Below are 27,438 nucleotides of genomic sequence, written 5' to 3'. Positions count from 1 at the left end.
GAAAAAAGAATGGGATAAAGCTGTATGTGCTGATATGGACCAATTTCCAAGAAACAAGACATAAGTTAAAAGTAAAAAATAAGAATAAAAACAAGGTATATATAGTATTTTCTATTTGGGTTTTTTTACGGGGGACTATATAAATAATATTTAAGTTTGATTATATAGGGAGTGTTTCCATAGGGCACTACCAAGAAATTAGTAGTGGTTGCCTCTGAGAAAAAGAGAGACAAAGGAACTGGGATTGTAGGATGGGAAGGAAATTTGTTTTTCACCACACACCTTTTGTAATGCTTGCATTTTTACCATGTGCAAATAAGATTTATTCAGATTCTATAAACTAATTGCATTTTTAAAATTATCAATAATGGAATTTTTTTAATCCTAAAATAACTATTCAAGCTTAAGTTTTTAAACACTCAAATTATCATGTTTGTATTTACCTACAAAACAGCTCTTTGAAAAGACCAGCGTTCTTAACTCCTTGCCAGGATATTGATTCATTTCTGACTCACAAAAGAAAAATAAAGAAATAACCAGATGTGTAACTAGCCTGATGCCAGTTGGTATGTGGGAGCTTAGGGCAAGGGATGTGGGTAGGGAATGAAGGGAAGGGAAGGGAAGGGAGAGAAGGGGAGGGGGAGGAGAGAAGTCACCAACAATGTAATTCCTAGTGCTGCTAAGATCGCTGCATTATGATGTTCCATCTCTATCGTCATGACAGAGACTCAAACTTCAGAATGCATGATTTACAAGACATAAAAATACCCTTCCAAATGGACTCTTAAAAAACCGCATGCCACCATCAATACCCACAAATCATGCTTAGAGACTGGCCCTCATGTAAGATGCTCCAACTTCTTTCTTTCCACACTGTTTTCTTGTTTGTTTATTTCATTTTGTTGCATATCTACTGACTAGATTTTTACAAGCTCAATAAGTGTTCATGAAATTTCACCTCTGTTTGTAACACCCATCAAATCCCCCTTACTTAAGAGGATATGTGCTTGGGTAGAGGTTGGAGTGCCCTGAGGGAGAAGGGGACTTCTCCCCTTCTGAATGCTTGTGTCCCCCCAAAATTCATGTATTGAAGTCCTAACCTCCGATGTGGTGATATTTGGAAATGGAGCCTGTGGGAGGTAATTAGGTTTAGATGAGGTCATAAGGGTGGAGCGATGTGATGGGATTAATGCCTGTATAATAAGAGCCACCCACCGGAGAGGTCTCTCTCTCTCTCTCTCTGAGGACACAGTGAGAAAGTGGAATAGTTTCTTCATGGTACAAATAGTTATTTCAGCTAAAATGTAGCACAATGGTTTCAGGCAAATCTCACATAAGAAGAAACTGTTCTATGTTTCTGGCCTGAAGATCACTGTTTTATTTTTTTTTAATTTTTTTAACATCTTTATTGGAGTGTAATTCCTTTACAATGTTGTGTTAGTTTCTGCTGTATAATAAAGTGAATCAGCTATATGTATACATATATGCCCTCCCTCTTGAGCCTCCCTCCCACCCTCCTATACAACCCCTCTAGGTGGTCACAAAGCACGGAGCTGATCTCCCTGTGTTATGCGGCTGCTTCCCACTAGCTATCTATTTTACATTTGGCAGTGTATATATGTCCATGCCACTCTCTCACTTCATCCCAGCTTACCCTTCCCCCTCCCCGTGTCCTCAAGTCCGTTCTCTACATCTGTGTTGAAGGTCACTTTAGAATAGACAATCAAGTGTCCAGAGATCAAAGTGTACTATTCCTCAGAGAGTCTATTAAACAGGAAAAAATAAGTTGTTGAACTGTCATAGACAATGCACATCCAAATAAATACAACTAGCAAAACATTTATACCATTTAGGGTAATTTAGTTAGGAGAAAGGAATTCAATACTAATAAAATAAATACCTACAAACATGAAGATGCTCAATGCAATGTTATCTATAATACACATCTATATTTCTAAAATATAAGCTATCTAAGGGGCCAATAGTAGAAGTCAGCAAATTAAGATAGATAATATGAAATATTATGCAATCATTTAAAATAGCAATTGTTAATATGATAAAAAATCGGAAATTTTAATGTTGAGAGACAGAATGTTACATTAAAAAAAGCATAATAGGGTTTCCCTGGTGGCGCAGTGGTTGAGAGTCCGCCTGCCGATGCAGGGGACACGGGTTCGTGCCCTGGTCCGGGAAGATCCCATATGCCGCCGGAGCGGCTGGGCCCGTGAGCCATGGCCGCTGAGCCTGCGCGTCCGGAGCCTGTGCTCCGCAACGGGAGAGGCCACAGCAGTGAGAGACCCGCGTAACGCAAAAAAAAGAAAAAAGCATAATATAAAATAGTGTGGTTATAAATATCATAAAACACATAGGCCTATGAAAAGAACTATAGAGACTATTATGCAAAAATATGTATCATTGAATGGGGAAATGTGATTATGAATTGCTTTTAAATGTGTGTTTATATTGTTGTTGACCTTTATTAAAAATCACAGGGATTTATGATTCAAAGGTTTGTAAGTGTAATCTAAATACAAAGGGAAAAATAGCCAACTTTCCAAAATACAACAAGCTTCAATTATTGAACTTGATATTTATCTCTTTCCATTTTCTTTGTTTTAAAGAATTCATTGAATATTCTTATGGTACAGCAAATTCTCATGACATGGCATATGCTTTCAACTACAGAGACTGACTTCCTAAAACCCTGCTCTAAATTCTGTAGCTACTAATTACTCAACTTCAGCAACCCATTATGGTAAGGATGGCTCCGAAGTTGTTTTCCTCACCAAAATGTTTGCTTTGATCATTGTCTTTTATTTACACAATGAGGGACTTGAGAGCCCAGGCCCAGAACCCAAGCCCCTTGTGTTATCATGAAATACCTCTTTATTCAGAAGGAAGATTATAAATTTCAGTCATTCTACTCCTTTTTAATATTTGCTTTTGTTGCCTAGAAGAAAGGAGAAGGATGTGTGTTTTCACTTAATATTTATGACTTTTCATCATATGTTCTTTAGAGCAATATGTCTAGAGCAGGGATACTGAATAACACTGAAGATAGAATCAGTTCCAAATAGAAAGGCGACAATTTGACAAAAAGTTCTTTAACATTTTTCTTTACATTTTTATTCTCAGCCTTTTGCCTCAGGGTTCAAATTGGTGGTTTCCAACTCTGAAAAAGTAATCCTTGAACAGCTGGGCCTATACTGAAAACAAACCAACCTGACCTAGGGCGTGGTTGCCCAAAAAGAGACAAGCTACCCAGCGGACAGTGGATATTCAGTGCTGAGCCGGGGAAGGAAAAGGGCGCCCAGACATCATCACTTCTTGCAAGACAGTTAAGGCAAGAAGCCAATTAGAGAAATAAGATGAAGTTCCAGTCCCCCTTAGCCTGTTTTCAACATAGATACTCAAAACAAGCAGATTTAATGTGACAAACTCCCAAAAGAGAAAAGGTTCTTTTTAAAATTTTTGTTCACATGGAAATGAGACGGTGTTTCATTCACCTTGAAGGGATCACTTAATCCATGAAATAAACATGCAGGCACTTGCCCAGAGAATAAAGCAATCTGGCAGTGGGCTTAAAAGCAATCCATCCAAAAAGCAATACCTCTCTGCCTCTTTCCTCCACATGGCTCAAAATCTTCCCCTTTTGCCTGGTGAAACTCAATACTTTGAAAACTCTATTTCTTCTTCTTTTCCATATTTTTTCTTCAGTTTGCGTTGAATGGGAATTGCTTTTATTCTCTTGACTTGGTCAATTAGTTGGCCTCTCGTGGAAGTAGAATGCATGCGAAACTGGAAATCTGAAAAATTGTGTTCAAGTCCCTAGTCAATCACTAACTATATAATTATTGACAAGCCAGATACTTCTTCAGACCTCTATTTCCTCTTCTGTAAGATAAGAAGGGTGGACTGCACAATTGCTAGGATACCATCAAACCCAAAATGTTCTGTAACTAAGAGGAAAAAATATAGATGGTGCCAAAAAATCCTGGAGGGAAAGAATACATCTTTAAAAGCAGACAAAAAGTACAGTAGAGGTGGGGAAAATCTTACATTACATCTTCACCTGGTTTGATTTCTCAGAATTGAATTATCTCATGGAAGGCACTACTCAGAGCTAAAAGACATATAGATCCAAACAAAACTCTAAAAATAAAAGATGAACCTATGTTAGGAAGAGTTGACTGGGAGCCAGTGAAGAAATTCCTGCCGGAAGAATTTCTTACATTCTTTAAGACCAAAGCAAACAAGTAGGAAGGAGAAATTTAGGTGCCCATTTCAGTGCAGTTTTTCTTCCTGGCAGATCACTTTTTAGGGATTAGCTTTCATTTCACCAGTTCTGCAGCCTGAAGGAAAAGTTATCCTGGGCCAATTTATTTTCTAAATCTGCATTGGTTTATCACCGTATAGGGCTAAATCATGAGCAAGTCAGAATTAAAGAATATGCAAACAAGATACAATGAGAGTAAGAATAAGCGTAATCCATAAATAATTCGCAAATCCCACACTATGAAACAGTTTCAGCTCCCTCCTTATTCACGAAACTTTTCCTCCTAGAAATGATAGTAAGTCACTAAATTTGCTGGTGTGACCTCTGTCTTTCTTTCTCCTCCATCTCAGAACCAAGGTACTAAAAGCTAAAATATGTCTTCTCACTAGCCATTTTGTATAGTAGTCAATTCTTTGGTAGCAAGCAATAGAAAATATCCATATTAGTCTGCTTGGGCTGCCACAATGAAATACCATTGACTGGGTGGCTTAAACAACAGGAATTTATTTCTCACAGTCTGGAGTCTGGGAAATCCAAGATCAAAGTGCTGGCCAATTCAGTTCCCAGATGAGGGCTCTCTTCCTGGCCTGCAGACAGTCACCTTCTCACTGTGTCCTCACATGGCAGAGAGAGAAAGGAAGCATGCTCTCAGGTGTCTCTTCTTATGAAGACACTAATCTCATCATGAGGGCCTCACCTTTATGACTTCCTCAAAACCTAATTATCTCCCAAAGGCCCCATCTCCAAACACGATCACATTGGAGGTCAGGGCATCAACATATGAATTTAGAGAGCACAATTCAGCTCAGAGAACTATATAACCTACAAAAGAAACGAGTTTCTTAAAGGATGTTGAATAGCTCACAGAATCAAAAAGAAATCTAGAGAACCAACAGGGTAGCTCATGGTGGGTAGGTAGCAGGAGTCAACAGTTAATTCATTCATGGTGTTAATACTAGAAGGAATTAGTTCCAACAAACTTTTCAATCTTTGAGTCTCTCCATGCAAGATTCAAACAAATCAAAGAGAATGTGATTATCCTAGCTTGAGTCCTGAGGCAGGGTAACTTGATTAATAGTTTTAAGGCCACATCACAGAATAGGGTGGGGGGAGGGGGGTAGGAACAGGGGGACTAATTCTCCAGAAAAGAGAGAAATGAACACAAGTAGCCAAAAAGCAACAAATATCCAGTGTTCTCTGTTAAGCAAAGACTTAGAAGAAACTTGGGTTTCAATGCTGGCTCAGCCACTCATTAACTGGTCATTTTAGGCAAATTTATTAGACTTTCTGAACCTCAGGTTTTGCATTGTTCGAATAGGAAAAGTAATATTTGTCTAATGGCAATAATGTGTTGACTAAATAAGTTATTCACAGAGCAACTAATGTGTCCTAAATCCTCAGTAAATGTTAGATCCCTCCCTTCTCTCTCTTAAATATGGCAAGACAGCTACTGAGTCACTGTGTATGTCCGTGCACACATAGGTTACTTTTAAAATACAAAATAAAATACAACTTGTGCTATGTGGACATGTTGTACTGCTACAAGTGTTCTGTATATTAGCCAACATCAAAGGGATAACAGACTTTGAGTCAGACTTAAATCCTCTAAGGTAAGAAGGTCAAGTTTTGACATTAGAGGCCCGGAGAATAAACAATCTCAGTGACAATACTGCTCATCATTTCTAAGAGCCAAAAATGAGCCTTCTGTTTGCTAAACACAAATGGACATGTTCCCCATTAGAGTCTCCTGCCAAGTGGCTCGGATATGGGATTTTAACTGAGATTTCTGGTCTTTGAACCCTTGAAATTATATGCAAAACTGAATGTGTGTGTGTGTATGTGTGTATAGGTTGAAAACCAAAGAGAGGGCAAATAAACCCCTAGGAGCCACTCCAAAGAGCAACAGCCACTTTCAAAACTCTCTTCCCTTAAAAGAGTGGATATATGTATACATATAACTGAGTCACTTTGCTGTACAGCAAGAAGCTAACACAACACTGTAAAGCAACTATACTCCAATGAAAATTAATTAAAAATAAAAACTAAAATTAAATAAAGCAGGATAAACTTCCCCCAAAAAAATAAATTAAAAATTGTAAAAAAAAATTCCCTTCCCTTTCAGATGGACTCAATATCCATCATCCTACAGTGTATCCTACTAACATCTACAATAAAAGTGTGTAACACACCAGAAAGTAAACAGCTATGCCAGGGATAAAGCTTATTAAGTTCAGCACTTTAGCACTGGAACTTTTTTCAACAAATATCTTCCCTGAAACCAAGTATGTAAAACAGATTTTCTAGACAAATAGGTTTTACAGGCAGTTTACATCTTCACTGATTTACAGAAAAGACTTCTCTTGTTTTGCAGAAAACCTGAAGCACCTGTGAGAGTCCCTAGAGTCACTTAGAAGACTGCTTACATTGCTGAAATACTGGTGAGCAGCCCTTTTGCAGATGCACGTTCTCCAAACTCAGCTGCAGCTTATCTCTAGCTGGCTTCCTTCCCCTTCCCCACAAAGGCTGTCTCAAAATTCTTCACTCAAGCCCTACCTACTCCCCACCCCCTCATTCCCTGGAGAGCATATGGACTCCTTCACCAAGAGGGTCAAGCCCAAACGTTGGAATTGCTGAGACTTCTTTCCTCTAATGCTCTATAGCCCCACTCATTCTAAGCTCCTTCTCTATTATCTTGGTGTTTTCTCCACTTTAGGCATTCAAATATCACCTTCATAATTTTTGCCATATAATATTTTTGCCACATCTATACTAGTATTACTTAATAGTGTTCTTTATATCAGTTCATTTTATTTACTTATATACATTTAAACTTTTTTCATTAATACTTTTTTACGGAAAACTTAAACATATACAGAAATAGAGAATAACATAAGGAGCCCCTATGTACTCATGAGCTTCAACAATTATCAATCCATAACCAGTCATTTCTCCATTTATACCAACCCGCGTCCCAAATATTTTGAATCAAATCCCAGTCATCATACCATTGCATCAATAAATACTTTAGTATTTGCCTCTGAAAGGTAAGGAATTTCTTTAGACATACTTTTTTCTAAAATTAGCAGATCAGTAAAAAGGGCAGGTGCAAAAGTACGTAGTCCAGAGAGAAAAAAAAGCATCCAAAGTGAGAGAAGGGACTAGAAATGAGAGAGATAGGCAGAGAAAAGTAGGGCAAAGGCTGGCCAGCAAAGACTCCAAAGACTGAGACCCGCCCCAGTGCCAGGAAAATGGTGGGTGTAGGTGAGGGTTCTGGTGCATGAAGTACTGGCAAATCTGGGGTAAATGGGAGTTCGATTGGCAGATGGGAAATATATCCAGGAATAAGGAGTTGGGGAACCAGTTCAGGCCTAGGGACTGATATGGGGTGCTAGATGAGTGACCCTGCAATTAAAGAAACACCAAAGAGAACAGAGAGGGGATGGAGACAGCAAAGGAGAAGAAAGTGGGAGCTGATAGAACAGTGAGGCTGGGAAAGGCACAGCTGGGGACTGAGATTAAAATGGGATACTAGTTTGAGGGAGGGTTTGTTATTAGGAAATGTACGGTAAGCTGGTCTTGAAAAGGGACACTGGGAGGGTTAAGAGAAGCACAGTTGAGGACTGGGTGGGGACAAAGGGACGAAAGCTGTATATTGGATAGGGGCTAAGGAGAGGTATAGGGTATGTGACTGTCCACCCTTAAATGGGTCATGATCTTGGCCTGAGGCAAAAGAACTTCTACACACCACCAATGAATTCCTATCTGTGAGACCCAGTGACCCTTAGCCCTCACTCTACTCTTTTCTCTGCAGCATTTCACTCTCTTGATCACCACCATCTCCTTCCTTTGCATCTTTGAGTTCTATGACCCTCTAATTTTCTGTCTTTAGATTCTCACTCTACCTCTCAAAATCCTTGAGTGGGTCTTCCTTCTCTTCTCTCTGCCCTTCAGAGGCAACGTTCACCAGGGTTATGTACCTCCCGATCAACCTTATCCATTCCCACATCTGTATATTGGTTCCCAAATATACATCTCTAGCTCTACCTACGATCGTGAACCTGGGATCCAAATTACTAATTGCCTATTGTATAACTGTCATCACACTGATGTGCTATGGATATCTTAAATTCCATGTGTTTGAGAACAAACTAAATTTTTTAGCCCCAGAAATCTATTCTTCCTTCCAGTTTCCTGACCTTAGTCACAGTATCTCTAATCACCCATTTGCTAAATGAGAAACCCTGGAGTCAGTTTTGAGTCCTTCCTCTCCTTCTCCACCTGGAGTAGCCATGTTTGTTGCCACCAGTATCTTGTGATCATCCATTCCAAATCTGAGAAATTCCTCAAACCCCCAAAGGCAGAAAAAGCAGAATGTCCCTTTCCCTGCCTCCCTTGCAGCCGGGATAGAAGCTTTTGACCCAGTGAGGAAACCAGAGCTGTACAGTATCACATTCATGAGGTTGAAGGTAGAGGTATGCAGTTTGGAACAAGCAGTCGTGGAGGTTCTGGTATCCCATGCCCAGCATCAGAGTTTACCTGTGGTGTGATACACAGTGCCCAGTGGTGCCAACAGTGGACTCTTCACTATAGGAACCCCATGGTGTGGTGTGACATGGTTCTTGGCTGCATGGCCCCCAATCCTGACTCTTTGGATCTCTTGGAAATCCTGTGACCTAGGAAATATCTTTCCATAATTCTTTTTCTACTTCAGTTAGCTGAGGGTATTCCTTTGCATGCAACTAAGAGTCCTGACACCTAAGTTGCTCCACTTTCCCAAAATCAGTGACTAAGCTTTATCTCCTAGACTTACAGAGTGTTAATCTAATGTTAAGTCCCTCCTTCCTATTCCCATTGCCTCTGTCTTGGTTCTGGCTTCATCAGCTACCTAGACTCCAGGCCCCCTTGCTTCAGCACACCTTGCAATATATATACCTTTGCTCACATCTCCTATGGAACTCATCACTCCATCATCTGTACCTTAAAGATACCTCCATTATAGCACCAACCCCACTCCTTTGGAGTCATTTGTTTAAATCATTGAATTAGTCTATCAGGCAGCTATTTAAAAACATACCACAGACTGGGCAGCTTATAAACAACAGAAATTTATTTCTCATAGTTCTGGTGGCTAGAACTCTGAGATCAAGGTGCCAGCATGGTTGGGCGAGGGCCCTCTTCTGGGTTGCAGGCTTCTTGTTATATCCTCACATGGGCCAAAGGCTGAAAGAGCTCTATGGATCTCTTTTAAAAGAGCTCTAATCCCATTCAGAGGATTGAAAATTTTAGAAAATACATGAACTCATGAACAAATTCTGTTTTTACTGTTTCCAATCCCTACCTTTTTTCATTTAGCAAAAGCCTACCTAGCTTTCAATATCCACCACAAATTGCACCCCTTTTACAAAGCCGTTCTTACTACCCCCAGTCAGAATTGATCATTCTTTCCTCTGGATTCCCAAAGCTCTTTGTTGATAGCTGATAAAGAACTCATCACAAGGCTCATGACTTGATTTATAGTTATTTACTTATTTATATGAGCATCTCTCTAATTAAACATATATTTATTGAGGACAAGGGCCTATAGTACTTTCCCTTATAATATGCATAGTACCCATAACGGTTAATTTTGTGTCAACTTGGCTAGGCCACGGTACACAGATTTTTGGTCAAACACTAATCTATATGTTGCTGTGAAAGTATTTTTTAGATGAGATTAGTATTTAAATCAGTAAATTTTGAGAAAGGCAAATTACTTTCCATAATTTAGATGGGTCTCATCCAATAAGTTGAAAATGTTGATAGAAAAAAGACTGACCTCCCCCAATGAAGAGGGAAGGCAGCCTCCAGACTGCCTCAGACTTGAGCTGCAACATCAGCTCTTCTCTGGGTCTCCAACCTGTCAGCCTACCCTGCATATTTTGGACCTGCCATTCTCCATAATCCAATTTCTTAAAATAAATCTAAATAGATTATGGCCAGATAGATAGATGGAAAGATAGACTGATCAATCTGTGAGTGTGTGTGTGAGAGAGAGAGAGGGAGAGACACTGAACAGGTTTGAACTGTGCAGGTCCATTTATATGTGGAGTTTTTTCAATAAATCCATACTACAGTACTACACTATCTGTAGTTGGTTAGATGTGGGACCTTGGATATAAAGAGCCAACTGTAAAGTTATACATGAATTTTCGACTGTGCAGGGGTCTGTGCTCCTACCCCCCCCCATGTTGTTCAAGGGTTAACTGTATAGATACATACATACATACATACATACATACATAAATAATCTACCTATATCTATATATATAAGTGCTATATCATATATAGGATATCCTATTAATTCTGTTTGTCTGAGAACCCTGGTGAATACAGTATTTCTCCAGTGTGTGTCCTCCCATGGTAAGTGTTCAGTAACTGCTCCATGAATGGGTGAGCTGGAAGTGAACAGATGAAGTGAATAAGAGAAAATGAAAACTGCTGAAGAATGTGAGGCAATTGAGCACGGCGACAAGGAGAGTGGGGAAAGTCCCGGTGGGCGGAACACCATCCTGAGGGTGAGGACTCACGAATCCCACCTCTTCTCCAGTTTTCCTAGGCAAGGCCCAGGGCAGACATTGCCTGTTCAGTAATAAAAGCAGTATGTGAGGCCAGAGATTCTTTTGGCTGAATCTCTAAGAGACCAGGGTTCAGATAGGGTAACAGTAAAGAAAGTCCCCAACAGTGAGTCAGTGCCCAGTAAACGCTGCTGCCTGACTAAAACAATGACACGATTCTTATCTAGGCTACACCTAAGTTCAGTGGCAGAGGCCAGCCATGGACCTCTGTCCTTTCGTACAGTGCTTCCCCTTTTGGCTCATCAAACCTGTTGTGATGCCTACATCTTCCTTCACACTTTCCCTGACAATGTTATTCCCAGAGCCCCTTATCTCTCAGCACCTTGTACCAGCTAGATGGCCTGTCAGCTCCTTTGAGTTTCCCAGCATTGCCCAGCCAGGACTGCGTTTAAAAGCCATCTCACTCTCTAGTCTCTGCAAATACAGGAACTGTGTAAGCAGGTTTTTTAAAGGGGAAACTATAAAATGTGGACAGTAAATTATATCGCTGTTTTCCCCTCCCATTGAAAAATGGCAGGCTGCTAAGTGGTTTGGAGCTCAGTCAGAATTTCAGATTAAAGGGAGTCGAATCTCAACCTCACATTACTTCTAGAGCATGAAAAAGAAAGCAGCTTAAATAGTCCCCATAACTGACAGGGGAAAAGGGGGGTGACAGTCATGATTGCTATTTTTGTATTTGTAGATGGATGGAAGGTCTCTGGAGCTTTTTTAAGCCCAAGTATGCCCATTTTAAAGCAAGCCAATTTAAGAAAATCCAGGGTAGCAAAGCAGATGAATTGGAACGTAGTTCTTCGTATCACAAAAGAATTCTTCACTCCAAAAGCAATTAAGACAATCTCTATGATTATTAATGGCTTAAAAGTCTACCACAAATGGGTCTCTAATGATCCATCAGCAAAGTATTTCCCTTACTGAAGGTCCTGGTAATTATTTAGAGACTATAATGAGCCATGTCCATGTTGCATTATTTAAAACCTGTATTTACTGGAAGCCTAAACTGAGCAAAGGGTTTCCTACACATACACAAATGGCCTCTCTTGTCAGATTGAATTGCAAAAGGAAAATTAAAAGTAAATAAAGAATGTAACCTTAAGAACGAGATTACTTGAGATTCAAAATAATATCGTTATGCACTCATTTTTACACAGCATTAACTTTAAACAAAAGATTGAGTACCTAATATTATAGAAGCCTTGATTACACTATTTGTTCATTCCACAGATATTTTGATTAACTAATACCTCTAAAGCAATGTGCTATTCCCTAAAGTGGATACAAAATGACGGTGATGTTTTCCCTCCAAGAAAGTTGAAGAAATATGCCATTCATATGAACCACTGAAGAAATAAGGTCAAAAATTATAGAGTGCCATGTGAAAGAAACAGATCGTAAGCAAAACAAGAATGGGGAGACCAATATGGGCTGAAGTGGTGAGAGATATGAAACTTGAGCTAGCTGCTGAAGAAGAGGTAGATGAGAGGAGGAAAGACAAGAATTTGCCGGCTCTCAGGCCCTATTGTTCAGGCTCTCCCTGTTCTCGGGATTCACACTGAAAGGGTAGACTACAACTCCACAGTGTCCAAGTGACATTCAAACCTGTTTTAATGATGAATCTAGGCTAGAACTCACAGAGCAGTTTTCCTTCTTCTCTCTTCATTAATCTGCCAGCACTAGCAGTTTTCTGCCACAAACGCTTAGCCAAGTGTTAACAGGAATGTAAGTGTTCCCACCTGTTCTCGTCCTCATTACACCCTTATGACGTGTTCTATCTCTATAATAGATATCCTTAATACAACCCCTGACTCCAATGAATTCCCCTCCAATGGTTGGAAATTTTGTCCATGACCATCCCAGGGACAATAGGTGCTATTTCATTACATTGTAGTAAGGTCAAAGACTTGGAGAAAGATCTGCAGGTTAATTGCCCTAGAATTAAACCTTTGAGTCCCACAGCAGGGACAGAGGTAAGAATCATCTGGCACAAAGAGAACTCCCTCTCTGGCACCAGGCCAAGGGACTGAAGTGTGTGTGTATACACACACACATACACACACACACATTCATATTTTATATATATATATATACACACACACACACACACACACACTATATATGTACTTTGCTATACATCTGAACCTAACACAACACTGGAAATCAACTATACATCAATAGAAAATTTAAAAATCCAGGGCTAGAGGGTAGAGGGCAATCCACTTCATATACCAAATATGCTAGTTATATTTCTAGATCATGACATCTTTTACTTCCATAGATGGAACTAAAATTTACACTTTACACTTTAAAAATTTCTTTCCCTTACTTTATCTCATGTTCTAAATGCTTTCAAATAAAAGATGCTTCAAAACTAGAAAGTATTAGTTTGCTTTATTGTGGTGTAACATATATACAATGTAGAGCCCAAGTCTTACGCATACCGCTCAATGAATGTAACCACCACTCAGGATCATGGTATATGTCATTTCCAGCTCAGAAGACTCTCTTCTGCTCCTCCTCTCAATAATTTTTTCCTTCATAGCGTTGAAGTTTTTTTAAATTACAATTAAAATTGGAAACAATAACTCTCAGCTATGCTCAATCCACTGATGTTTGGGGAAGCTGATTTGATTCACTGATGTGCTTTCAAAGTTCCAAGAAACAGTGATGGAAAAGAAAAAATAAATTACCTGTGTTCCTGGTTTACATCAAGAAAAAGTGTACTACCCCTCACATCCAACCCCCGCCTTTTGAAATCACTCATTAGGGATTTTTTAAAAAATATTTTTAGAAGAATATCATATCTAAGAAATATTGACAACAGGAATAACAAGTACCAGAAGACAATTACTAGCCTTTAAAAATTTTAAGTCAGAAATATATCCCAATATATAGCCATTACCAACATGTGAGGTCAGTGCAAAGAGGATAAAGGGAGTTGAGCAAAGGGGACACCTTGCCTGGCTATTTTTTGGTGATGTCTTTTCTAATTTTTATGCTTTAACTTTATCTCACTTAGCATGGAAATAAGATACCGGCATAGATGTCACTGAGGGCAAGAATCAGAAGCAAAAAGCAATTCCCAGAAAAGGGAATATCACACCTTCCTGAGAAAGTTAGACTGGGTTATTTCAGGAAACTATAGACCTACGACTATTTAAATAGCTAAGCAGGTGACTTTTTTCCCCTGTAGGCAACATAACACAAACCACAGACGAGAAATATCCTGGTGAAAATCAGGCAAAATGAAGAGAAGTTTCACAAATGCTATAAACTATAGACAGAACCGGGAGACTTCACCACAATAACTACCGCCATGGTCAGGGTTTGAAGCACATTCTGTAATTAGTGAAGGTTAAAGTTTTTCAATTTAATTATCATCTATTTACTGAAAGTACAAGACTGAAATCTTTATGAGAGCCGCAATTACATACTTCTGCCCATCTTTCAACAGCTGTCTGCAGTACTCTAATGCCAACTTTATTTACAACATGATATAACCGAAATTAGCTTTGAGTAAAGAAACTTAGATACAAGCTTAAGACTCTCCCTGGGCTTATGAGGGTCTGTATCTTTCTCCACTCCCGGACATAATCTCTATTCAACATTCACTACTGTCCATGGCAACAAGAGGCAAGGACACCAAGCCTGGCTTCCAATTACCACCTGGTTGATAGCATTAAGAAATACTAGAGTCAAAGCAGAAGAAACTATTGTCCCTCTGCTACCATTTTCTTTCTCATTCTCATGGTCAATAGGACACACAAATCTATGTCACTTAAAATTCTTTAACTGCTAATCCATCCCAAAGGAGTTAACAAGTTAAATTACTCCCTCTCTCCATCAGAGGATAAACCACAATGACCAGTAGACTAGCTTTCTTACAGGTAAACTTATGAATGGATCATGTACTGCTTGGGAGCCCCTTACACACAGTCTCACATACTCAGTTCAGATGTATTGGGAGCCTCCAGCAAACACTTACCATCTTGTGTTCCAAAAGCCTTTCGAACAGCATAGTATAGCAGAAGGCAGAATGATGAACCTCCAATTCCAACTTCAGTGCTAACTACCTGTATGAAATTAGCAACATATCTCACTTCTCTGTGCTTGGGAATGACATGTAGCCACCCCCCAGGTTGCTAAAAGGAGTAAATAAAGTAAGGCATGTAAAGTACCTACTGCAGCCCCCAACTAAATAAGACCACACATCAGGATTGTATATTGCAGTACAGTTGTGTGTACTTCATATAGAGTCTCTGATCTTTGCTGATCTACCCGAATAAGACATGGTATGACTTGTGTTCCCTGGGAAATGGACTCTGAGATGGCTGTTGCTATGCAGGAGAGTTCTTGAGAAATGCACTCAGGATCAACAATTACAGAGGAGTAAAGGAAATAGGAATGGGCATAGAGAGGAGTTGAACTATATTGCAGTTGTAACAAAGGACTCAGCTAATCCCACAGGGTTCTCTGGAGCTGGGATGGTCCTTCTGATTTGTACCACTTGAGTCAAGGGACTGAGTTTTATAACCCCACAGTGACGAGTCATTCAACACAGGCCATTTCCCAGGGAGAGGCATAATATCGAGGTGGCTCCCTTCAGCTGAAAGTAATGTCCAGACAGGGATTCAGCTGAGAACTATCAGCCCTCAACAGTCCAGCAACTGAGTGCCTCAGTTTTGAAGAGAAGAATCTCAGCAGTGCCCCACATCCACTACAGCCCAGTACTTGTGCCACTTGTATCCACTGGCTTCATATGATATGCTCTAGGGAAAATCCTCCAAGATTCTGATTGGTCTCTTTTTCTGAGGATGCTGAAAGAGGTTAGTGGGACAAACTCACTGCAGCTGGTCTTGAGGCTGTCATTGTATCCCTCCTCTATTACCCATTCTAGATTCTTCTTACCCTCAACTAGCAGCTCTTCTGGTGTAGGTTGTTTAATTTATGGGGTGACTCAGACCTCATCCCTGAAGGGACTGAGTTTCTAGTCATCATGGCTTTCTCAGGCCATGACTGATATATTTTTCCATTGACTATTTTTTTTTTTTTTTCCGGTACGCGGGCCTCTCACTGTTGTGGCCTCTCCCGTTGCGGAGCACAGGCTCTGGATGCACAGGCTTAGTGGTCATGGCTCACAGGCCCAGCCGCATCCCCTGCATCGGCAGGCAGACTCTCAACCACCACGCCACCAGGGAAGCCCTCCATTGACTTTTAAATTGGGCAACAAGTACTAAAAAATCCCCCAGTGGATCACCTAAGGGCCAAAGAGATTTTTCCAGACCTTACTAATGTAGCAGCAGGGTCAATTACTCCTGCCAGGAGGTCGACTCCTTTTTCATAACTGCTGGTCTCTTGGCCTGAGGAATCTGAAGTGATGGAGTTTCAGCATAGCTTAAAGCTTAACAGGATGTAATACTGTTCTTTGATGGAAGTGCTCCTCTTCTGGGAAACAGGACCTCTAAACCCATAAATCCCTGAGTTGTGCGGACAGGAAGCCCAAATTCCCCACTGAGTGGGCCACTGAGACAGGTGGTAAATGAGGCTGTTCCTACTTCCAATTGTTGGTCCCTGGGTCCATGTATTCTTCCTCTTAGACACATGAACTATATAACGATGGTTGACTGAGGGGACATACTGCACTTACACCCCATCTTTAAAGGTTATCATCTCTAAGCTGGCACCTCAATAGTGCTTTCACAAGGTCATTCTATCACTCTACTAAGCAAGCAGCTTCTTGATGGTGTGGTATTTAATAAGGTTAGAGAATCCTACGATCACGTATCCACTTCCACACATCCTTTGCTGTAGATAGGGTACCTTGGTTTAATACAGTGTCATGCAAATCCTCTGCTGGTGGACCAAACACTCCCTAGCTCCAGGATAGTGGTGTTCATTGACGTCCTGCAGGAAGGTAAGGCAAACCCACACCCAGAACCTATGCTGATTCCAGGGTGAAAAGAGTTCAATGTAATTAAGCTCTCACTAATTACTGGTAGGTATTCTTGAGGGATGGTGCCATACAGGGGACTCAGCATTGGTCTCTTATAAATTGAATGCTTTTGTCCCCCCAGTATGCATATGTTGAAACCCTACCCCCACCCACGTGATGATATTAGAAGGTTTGATGATACTAGGTACCTTTGAGAGGTAATTAGGATTAGATGAGGTCATGAGAGTGGAGCCCTCATGAATGGGATTAGTGCCCACATAAGATCCACAAGAGCACTTGCTTCCCTTCTCTGCTCCCCACCATGTAAGGATACAATGAGAAGCTGGCAGTCTGCAACCTGGGAGAGGGCCCTCACCAGAACTTGACTATGCTGACATCCTGATCTCAGACCGCCAACCTCCAGAACTGTGAGAAATAAATTTCTGTTGTTTATAAGTGACCAAGTCCATGGCACTTTGTTAAAACATCCTGAACTAAGACAGTATCTATTGCTGAAATTTGGCCATTCAGTAGCTGCAGTAACTAAATGAACGTTGTAAAGGAGAGCTCATACTGTTGGGCCCATGTGTAGCCTCCATCACAGCCATCATGGCTATTCCACTTATGTTCCTGTTATGTCAGCATTGAGATGACCAAAGACAGAGACTGGGTAACATCAGCTAAGTCATTTTGAGACTGGCTGAGGCCTGGGACCTGGGACCCTTTACTGGAGCACTTGCACCTGGACAAACGTCTCCTTGAGCAACAGAATACAAAGAAACTATAAGAGACTAAAAATAACTGCATGCATGTGCAGTTGGGGCAAATTATGAGCAATAAGGTAAGAAAAGGCCAAAACCCAACTGCCACTTCTGAGGTGCCAAGAGCAAAAGCAGGGTTCTGCGCATGATCCCTGCACACAGCGCCACCAAGGAGGTGCAAGCAACGGAACCTGTTTCTTGTTCTCACTCCCTCATGCTAGAGCATGAGTCCCAATAAAGCCTTGCCTGAATTTCTCATCTGGCCTCTTAGCAATTTCTGTTGATTAAAGAGTCCAAGGACCCAGGCTGGTAACAATTTGGTCTACTTGGTTGTTTAGTTGCCCTTCCACTATGGATGCTCTCTGGTGGAGATTAACATGTGATATAAATATCTTCACACTATGCCCACTCCCATGTGTCCATCTATATGCTCCTCTCCAGACCTCCTCATCCCCTATCTTCTAATCTTTCTCCTTCCAGTCCCCTAGCTAACCAGATAAACCATTTTCCACAGTCTATGAGTTTATAAATATTCTTACTTCAGGCTACTTCTCTTTCTACACACCATTGCCAGCCATCTGCACTAACCAAGGTCCAAAATCCCACTTTACAGCAGCTTCCTCAGAGCACTTCTGTTACCAAATCTCTTAGGTCTGTTTCCCTGGGAAACAGATTCTGAAGGAAATTTGAGTGCAGAAAGTTCATTGAGGAAGATCCTTGGATCCACGCCTTTGGGGGCGTAGCTGTGGACAGAGAGAAGAGTTGAACTTCAGTGCAGTCGCAACAAAGGATTCAGCTGTCACACTGTGAATCTCTGGAGCTGGGATGGCCCTTCCTCAAAGCAAAGAGACTGAGCCTTTAGTCCCCTGCCTGACCAGTCATTGTATGTAGGCTGCCCCTGGGAAGGTGGTACGATTTGCGTGAGATAAACCTTGGCCTGAGGGCAATTCCCAGAGAGGGATTTAGCTCAGGGCCCTCAGCTTCCAACTTTCCCAGTTACTAGGGGAATTAGTGACTTGGTTCTGAAGGGGAGATCTAGGTAGTACACCATAGCATCCACTATGTAGTATAAACCCTACAATACACATACACACCTTTATTTTTTTAATGAGACCTAGGATAAGGTCAAGTAACAATGCATTTTTTGCTAGATATTTCTAAGAAAAGTAATGCTCCCCACCCTTCAAAATGCGTAAGACTATTCTTTTACTACAAGGAAAGTACACAAATGATTTATAATAAATCAAGGACAAGGTCAAGAATTTAGATGCTCTTGACACAATGAAACCATAATATAACATCTAACATAGATAAATGTCAGATCAAAATATTTAATTGCACAAACATAGACCAAAGGAGACCTGATAGGATAACATTTCACACAGAAAATATGCAGGGGAGTTAGTTGCTCCCAAGCTTAATATGTGTCAAGAGTATAAGGGCAACTACCAAGAAAGCAAATGTATTTAGTCTCTATTAATAGAAATGTAGTTGCTAGCAGATGTTATGGTTCTGCTGTATGTTCCATAATGGACAACCACATCTGGAGAGATACTCAGTTCTCAACCTCACATTTTAAAAGACACAGTTCAAAACCAGACTGAGTCCTAAGAATAGCAATCAGAGGTCTGAAAATAATGCCCTATGGAGAAAAGCTGAAGGGTATGGGAGTGGTTATTCCAGAAAGAAGAGGCCTCCATGAGGAGGAAGGCAGTCGATTGAATATATTGGGTCTGGGTTTTTCCAGAAAGAAGGACTAGGATTTGTGGGTATAAATTACAGGGAACAGATGTCAACTCAATATAATGAAAAATTTTCAAGCAATTAGAACCGTTCAACACCAGAGCCAGCAGTGATTGGCCCTGCCCTGAAAGTATCCAAGTCAAGGCTCCCCTCAGGGATGCTGGGAGCCCCCCTACCCCACACCAAAACATACACTTTAAAATCTTATTTTTCTAAGGTCAGGGGTTAAGAACTATGACCATACCAGGCCAGAGAAGAAGTAAATTTCAAAAAAAAAGAGGCTAATTTTCCTTTACTCCTCCTTACACACACACACACACACACACACACACACACACACACACACACATATAACTCTTCCAAGCTCAGCAAGAGGGCAGGAATCCTGCTTCTATTATTCCCTTTGCCAAGAGAACAGAATCACGGATAAATAACATCTGAAAGATGAAATGGCTAACAGCTCACTAACAAACCAATATAACTCAGATGTTTTTTATCTCTTATCTAGATATGTCTATCCATACTCTTTCTTAAGAACTCCTCAATAAAACTAGTCATTGTGTGAACTCAAGTAAATTGTCACCTCCTTGGGGCCCAGTTCCCCATTTGGGAATAAATACAGGAGTTGGCACTAAGTAATGCCTCAATCTCTTTCAGCCCAAGAAGTCTCATAGCCCAAGGGAAGGAGTATTGTTTTTATTACGAATGACTTAAAAGTTATTAGTTATCCAGAAGCAACTTCTTTTTTTCTGGCTACACAAAGTAGTCATAGAAGATCTGTTTGTTGTTAAAATCTATGACTTAGTAAAACACCCGCAAAAGTGCAAAAGATAAAGAACTCCCAGGAAGAAAAATCTCTAGAATAATCAGAGATGTTTGTTTGGTTTGGTTTTTCACTCATTTTTATTTTTTCCTGTGAGTTCACAGAAAAGTTTCAAAAATCAACTGCTCTGGGCTTCCCTGGTGGCGCAGTGGTTGAGAGTCCGCCTGCCGATGCAGGGGACGCGGGTTCGTGCCCCGGTCCGGGAGGATCCCACATGCCGCGGAGCGGCTGGGCCCGTGAGCCATGGCCGCTGAGCCTGCGCGTCCGGAGCCTGTTCTCCGCAACGGGAGAGGCCGCAGCAGTGAGAGGCCCGCGTACAGCAAAAAAAAAAAAAAAAAAATCAACTGCTCTACATTAGGTATACGTGACTAGGGGAAGTCAGCTGACTTTAGGGACTCTGTGTGAAAAAGAATATCCACCTAAAAATGATGCTTTTTTTAATAAAAAGAGAGGACATTGGGAAACTTTTTTTTTTTTTTTTGGTAGAAAACATTGTAGAATACTATTAAGATAGGAACAGAACTGACTGGGATTTTTTTAAGGAACAGGTATGTTATGTTACACATGTGTTTCAGGAGATTTGTATAATATTTTAAAAGCTTATCATCTTATATTTGAATCAAAGTTCAACAAAAGAATTAAAATATATATTATATGACATTATTAAAATTATTTAAAATATAATCAAGGTATTATTAAATAACTTTTCATCTGAATCCAAAAAAGGGAATTCCCTGGTGGTCCAGTGGTTAGGACTCCACGCTTTCACTGCCTAGGGCCTGGGTTCGATCTCTGGTTGGGGAACTAAGATCCCACAAGCCATGCGGCACTGCCGAAAAAGGTAAAAAATGTATTTTATTTTCTTTCCATCTAGGAGCAGCATTCTAGATAGCAGAGTGAGGAGCTGACTAGAAGGCATACCTTGGATGGTAACAAAAGGCACATCCCTCCTTAAATATGTACCTCAAACCTAACACAGATCTGAAATATTTATATTTGCTATTACCGTGGGTTCTGGTACTCTGGTCACTGCTAAAATACACTATACTCTCTGAAAGAACAACACAACTTAGTAACATTTATTTTCGGATAATCAACAGATTAGTCATCTTAAATGCTAGTCACAAGCAGCATTAAAAGTAAGTGTAATCTTAATCTATATTAATAGAAGTGTAAGTTCATAATGAAGAAAATAAAACCCAGGGAAAGAAAATGTCAGTATAATCTGGGAGAGGGGTGGGAGTAAAGAAGGTGAAAGAAGGTCAGAAGGTGGAGGTGTCCAGATGGGAGGACCTAGTGAAGGAGCAGCAAAGTGGGAGAGGGTGTGGGAATTCTGGAGGTAGCACTGAGTTTCTGGGCCTTGGAGCTGAGGAAAAAGATGCGTGACTTGAAGGATGGGTCATGCACCCAAGTTTAAATGAGGAATTAGCTAATGTTTGTGAGGTGCTTTGCCCTTTACAAAGTACTTTCATATTGTTGATAGTATTTAATCTATCCACCATCTGAGTTAGCATCTATCTATTATTCTCATCTTAAAGATAGAAACCAAAGCTGAGATGAAATGATTTGCCCTGATTCACATGAGGTCTTTAAATTCCGATCTCACACACTCATCACACACCAGAGAGCAGCTTCAAGATGGTTTTTGGTTTATTTTACCAACTTTGCAGATATTAGATGGAAAATGGACTAGTTAAAAATAAATAGTACTGAATATACCACACTTTATACACTTCAAAGTGCATTCACATACAGTCTGTTGTTTAGTCCTCGGGAACTGTTATCTCCATTTTATAGATTTAGGAAATTGTGACATAGAATAACTCAAAATTCTATAAGAAAGCATTGATGTTGCACTACAAGTAAAGTCCACCAAGTCTGGCTTTTCCTATACTATCATGCTGGATCCCTTTTCTGGTGTGTGGCCTTTGCAAAGCTGATATCAGGATGAGTGAGACCATGATGAATGAGACTTATAGAAAAGAAGACTGGAAGGAGAAGCAAAATATTCACAGAAATCGAATAGGATTCCATATTCAGAAGTTACATTAAACTGGTTTGAAAAAACCTACAAGTTAAAATATTAATAGCAACAACAATAATAAGTGCTTTGGAAAGGAAAAAACAAGGTCTGTGCTAAAAATCACCACACAGGTCTCCTATAACTGTTGCCCACACCACCAAGAAATGCAATATGAAAGATCAATGTACATTAAAAATAAACCACAGGGCTTCCCTGGTGGCACAGTGGTTGGGAGTCCGCCTGCCGATGCAGAGGACACAGGTTTGTGCCCCGGTCCGGGCAGATCCCACATGCCGCGGAGCGACTAGGCCCGTGAGCCATGGCTACTGAGCCTGCGCTTCCGGAGCCTGTGCTCCGCAACGGTAGAGGCCACAACAGTGAGAGGCCCGCGTACCGCAAAAAATAATAATAATAATAAAATAAAATAAAAAAATAAACCACAACAACTGAATAGATAAGAGGCATGATGATCCCCATCTGAGCTGCCAAAATAATTGTGTCTAGTTTTTCTAAAGCTGTACTGCAGGGGGGAAGGCATCTTGATATCACAGATGGGGGAAATGATTTTACTGACTAAGCTCATCATATATGTGATAGACAATCAGTAGGTATTTTACTTTTATAGGGCAGTGGGTAAACATTCCCAGGAAAACTGAATAACATTTGAATAAGATTTCATTTATTGCAGCTGACATATTTCCTTTTTTGAGCTCCCTGTTTTGTACTATTTCATCTTCAATAACAGATGAAAATGTATTTGTGAAAAGTCGTAAGTGATACTAATATTCTGCTGATACTCTTCTTCAAGACGAAGACTGCTTATGTCATGTTGCAGTTGGTTTACTGATTTTAAAAACTGCAAAATAAAGACCTGAGAAATAATTAGCTCAGCAATTCCTGACCTCAATTTAGTAATGCAGTTTTCTACCCATCGCACACCAGGATATCTGCAATTATTCCAAAGCCTATTATGGATTTTTTCCAAAAGTCTCAAAATAAACCAAAAATAATAAGTTGAAAAACTTTTAGGAGATAAGGTGGCAAAAGAGCGTCACAAAATTGCATTACAGGTACTGAATACAAGTCTAAAAAGAAATCTGGAGATCAATTAGATCACAAGTCTAAAAAGAAGTCTGGAGCTGAATTAGATCAGTGGTTCTCAACCTTAGCTGAACAGTAGAATCCACTGGGAGTTTTTTTTTAAAACACCTCAGATGAATTACATCAGAATATTTGGGAGTAGGACATAGGTATGAGTATTTTTTTCAGGTTCCCCAGGAGATTTCAATGTACAGCCAAGGTTGGAAACAACTGGAATAGAACCATTAAAAGACTAAATCCTTCAAATGGTGCTATCTTCTGTTAGGCTTAAGCGGGGTGGTGGGGGGATTATGTTAAACAAAGTGAGAGCTGGCTGAATCACTGCCTAACTCCATGCCTAAGGCAAGTCTTCAATTCTATGAGTCTCCAGACTTCCTCAAAGGGCCTGCCACGAAGAAGAAACTAAATGAGAGAACTTCCTCAAAGGGCCTGCCACGAAGAAGAAACTAAATGAGAGAACACGTGAAAGCACCTAGCCCACTAGGTGAATAAATCAGCCCACTAGCACTGAATAAATCTCCCTTCCCTCCCCTTCCATCCCTCCAAGGGTTTTAGGTAAACACTACTTCTGACCAAATGGATTATAAACTAATAGATCTAAACACAGGGCACAACTGTTCCCAAAGAATTTTTCTTTTTTTAAATTTATTTCTTTTTATTTTTGGTTACGTTGAGTCTTTGTTGCTGCACGCAGGCTTTCCCTAGTTGTGCTGAGTGGGGGCTACTCTTCGTTGTGGTCACGGGCTTCTCTTGTTGCTGAGCATGGGCTCCAGGTAAGCGGGCTTCAGTAGTTGTGGCACACAGGCTCAGTAGTTGTGGCTCACGGGCTCTAGAGCGCAGGCTCGGTAGTTGTGGCGCATGGGCTTATTTGCTCTGCGGCATGGGGGATCCTCCCAGACGAGGGCTCGAACCCATGTCTCCTGTGTTGGCAGGCAGATTCTTAACCACTGTGCCACCAGGGAAGCCCCTCCCAAAGAACTTTTAGGCAAATACAACTACAGCCATTCTTTGGCCAATAATGGAAAAGAAATATGCAGAGTCTTCAATTCACTAATGAACCTCATGCCAAAAGCTCATCTAAAAATTGGTTGGTTGAAGCAAAAATGGGATGTCATATTTTGCCAGTTAGCTAAGCCAAAAGATTTGATAATCACCAGTGTTGGCAAGAATGTGGAAAAAGAAGGTTGTGGAAATGTAAATTAGTACAAACTTTTTTTGGAGAGCAATTTGACAGTATCTATCAAAAATTTAAATGTACATACCTTCCATCTAACTAATCTGTTTCTGGACATCTATCCTAGAGACATACCTGCACATGACTACACAAAGAGATATTATTATGTTTTTGTTTTTGTTTTTCTTTCACGGAATTTATGACTTTGTCAAATTCTTTCTTTGTAGTCCATCTTTGTACTAGAAGGTAAAGCCCTGTGGAAAGAGGTTCTTCAGCCTTGTTCACCAAGTGAGAAGGGCCGGGCTTGTCAACAGGGCCCATGTTATGCTAATATTTGCTGCCCACAATGTCATGCTGCTAGAAATACACATTTCTTTGGTTTCTGATGCACTATCTCAATCAATCGATTCATGGCTCATTTTATTTACTTTATTTTAAATGATATATAAACACTCATGAATACCCCATCGAACCTAAACAATGATATTAACAATAACTAATATCTATTTATATGCTCTCCCCATGACGTCCTCTGTGTGCCCTCCACCCTCACCGCTTCAGGGGTAACCAACCACTATCCTGAACCTTGTGTTTATTATTCCTTAGCTTGTTTTTCAATGTTACAAAAATGGTATTGTACTATATATAGTTTCCTGGGATTTTCTTTTTTCACTAACATTTTGTGACAGATTCATCCAAGTGTCATGTATATTTGTACTTTCATTCATTGCAAGTAAATATTACATTGTGAGAATTAACCACAATATATTTATCTATTCTCCTATAGTTGGCATTTTTGTGTTTCCATTTTGTGCACACTCTTCCTGACATTTTTATAGCACCAGGTCGACTTCTGGCAGGAAAGCTGGCTGACATCACACTAACCCTATCGCCTATAAGAATCACTGATGGGCTCCCCTAACAGGTTTAATTTTTCTCCCCACTCCCTCCCCCAACCAGACTGGTTCAAGAGAGGGAACCCATAAAACGGGCAACACTCCTTTTAAAAGGCAGCACTTGGCAGCAAACATTTATTGGTATAACTGGTCCCTTCCAGAACTATTCTGTTACCTCCAACCCCAGGCTGGCTGCTTACTTTGCCCACCTGCCAGAATTTTAAAGATATTTTAATTTGAAAGACAAATTCCTAAACAGTTTGATATCAATACTTTATTCCCATCTTTGCAGTCAACTGCAAAGAGAATTTTAGCTACTGTTATTAACTCCAACAGATATTCTTGTTTAGCACTAATACTTGACATCAAATGCCAAAAAATGCACAGAGGGGCTCCTTGACTGGTAAACACACACACGCACGCACACACACAAACACTAGCCTGAATAAAAAATCCAGTAACAGTAGCTACATATACCCCATTTTATTTCCTCTCACTAAGATATGACATACAAGATTTAAAGCAATTTAGGAAAAGAAGAAAGAATAACCTATGCATTGTCTTGTAACTATATATTTTTTAACTTAATTTAGAATAGTGCCCAAGTTGTTTGTAACGCCTGTATAAATACTGCTTTGGTCTCATCAGTATCTTATGATCTTTTCTGGTGTTCCCATTGTCCAAAGACCTCAAATTACAGAAATCATTTCTTTTTAATTAGGTTTTTATTTAATTTTTTATTTTTTGGCCATGCCACGCAGCATGCAGGATCCTAGTTCCCCAACCAGGGACTGAACCCGCGTCCCCTGCAGTGCAAGCACAGAGTCCCAACCACTGGACCACCAGGGAAGTCCCTAATTAGGTTTTCTTAAAGTTGCTGCCTCCACCCAGGAAAGTGAAAACAAGAGGGACCACCAACTAGGGACCATCAAACTAAAAATAGCCATGTAGATAACCACAGGCCTCACCCTGCACCTCTCTGTTCAGATTACAGGGGTTAAGTGTTAGGGTATGTGTTTTGCTAAAACCATGGCCTCAAATTCCTAAACACACACTCACCAGTCCTGCTCTCTACCATGGCCTACATTCTCTGGATCAAGGAACAACCGTCCACCTTGCCTCCCCGTCAGCTTCTGCACACACCCAGCCCTGCCCTTCCATAGCCCCTCAGCCCCGTCACTTCTGATAGCCTCTTCCTCAGTCCTGCATGGCTGCAACGGGGAACACTGGTGGAGGACATCCAGCCAGCAAGCTACCTTCAACCCCAGCAGGAACTGGAATGCTACTCAACAGTCCCTTCTGGAGCCCATTTGTGAGCAACTAACTGTTCCTGGCCCCCCAAACAGCTAAGTAAAACCAAGCCTTCCTAACCTTTTTGCCCTGTGGCCAGCGCCACTCTTCCCAAAGACTACTGAGATCATCAGTGTGAACTTCCTCAACATCTCACACCTCTCCAGCCCACGCTTTTACCTATTTTTATCCGTATCCATCTGTGCCAGCTTTCCTCTCATTCCAAAGGAAGTGGCCTCCCTTTTCTGGTTTCTGGCTAATTCCTTCACCTGTGCTGGCAAATTCTACCCCTCCCACATAGTGTAGAATCACCCTTATTCTTTCTCTCTCTAGTTTCGCTACTTTCCCACACACCCAAGAGTTCATTCTTAAAACCAACAAACAAAACTCCACCATCCCTATTTTTCCCTTTCCCCTCGCAAAAAGAACAGAGGACAATTCCAGCCCAGGTCCACTTCATACCTCCTGTCCACTCTTCCACAGACTGCAATCTGGATTCCAACCCTACCACTCCACTCAAGGGGCTCTGGCAAGACTGTAACACCACCCTCACACACACACACACACACACACACACACACACACACACACACACACACACACACACTCACTCACTCCCAGGTGCTAAATCAAATGCTTTTTTTCTTTCCGTGAAAACCTTAGCTGACCTCTTTGTGGCAGTTGACGGTATTAACCACTCCCTTCCTCCTGAAATTTTCTTATCTCTTGGCTTATAATTCTTGCTTCTCCTCTTAACATATATGACTATTGTTTCCTTTTCTCATTCCCCTTTTCTTGCCTCCTGTTCTGT

This window comes from Lagenorhynchus albirostris, chromosome 3, assembly GCF_949774975.1.
Source record: "Lagenorhynchus albirostris chromosome 3, mLagAlb1.1, whole genome shotgun sequence".
Lineage (NCBI taxonomy): Eukaryota > Metazoa > Chordata > Mammalia > Artiodactyla > Delphinidae > Lagenorhynchus > Lagenorhynchus albirostris.
Note: the sequence above shows the minus strand (reverse complement) of the source record.